This window comes from Equus caballus, chromosome 26 (assembly GCF_041296265.1).
Source record: "Equus caballus isolate H_3958 breed thoroughbred chromosome 26, TB-T2T, whole genome shotgun sequence".
Lineage (NCBI taxonomy): Eukaryota > Metazoa > Chordata > Mammalia > Perissodactyla > Equidae > Equus > Equus caballus.
Genome location: NC_091709.1, coordinates 30217200 through 30217962, shown reverse-complemented (window position 1 = coordinate 30217962; position 763 = coordinate 30217200). Strand labels below are relative to the sequence as shown.

Genomic DNA, 763 nt, shown 5'->3' with positions numbered 1-763 from the left:
AGTGCTTATGAACAGTTATAATGAACAAACCATAACTTTGAATTAAAAGTGACACGAATACATTTTCCATTAAAGGTAAAAACAAAGATTTGGGCTTGAAGATTAAAGTAAAAATGTTTGCATTCAGAATACTGCTGATAAATCTTTTAAATGACCTTACACTTAAAACTTAATTTAAGGCAGAACATCCCAGTGACCAGATTATGATTAACAAATTAAAAAAATAATAAAGCCTGAAGTCTAAGTTTATCCAACAGGGTGACTCATGCTTCTTTGTCATCCTCCCACGGCAGCAATCTGTTCCATGTGAATGCTAGTAACAGGCATCATACCCTGTTAATGCTAACATGTAGGAGTCAGTCCGAGGTAAAAACCCCTATCACGATTAGCATTAACAGCATACGGCCCACAGCAAGCCTCCAGCATTCAGAGGATGAGGCATAAAGAATTTAAACCACAGATTTCCCCTTCCTGGTTTGCGCCACCTGCAAGAGAGAGAGAAATGGTTGTATATGCACAGGCAGTTATAAGGTTGGAGTGACAGAATATAAATCTGAAAGCAAAAGTCCTCTTTGTTTTCTTTTTAAAGGAAAGAGCTCATTAAATCCTAGGAAGGAATTGGTTGAAAAGGAAGATACATTGGCAATTAGATACTTTCACCTTTACGTGTATTGGAAGACTATTTTTAAATTTATGTTTTAAATTCTATTCTGTAGTTTTGAATTATTTACACATATGTGTCATTTTCTTTAAAACAAAAACA

The 763-nt window shown here is 34.7% G+C and overlaps 1 non-coding gene across 1 annotated transcript; it reads right to left on the bottom strand.

Annotated features, from left to right (window-relative positions):
- Positions 1–333: 333 nt before the first annotated feature.
- On the bottom strand, positions 334–398 carry MIR155 (microRNA mir-155). The gene has a single exon (NR_033055.1). It is a non-coding gene; the product is annotated as a microRNA mir-155 (primary transcript).
- Positions 399–763: the final 365 nt, after the last annotated feature.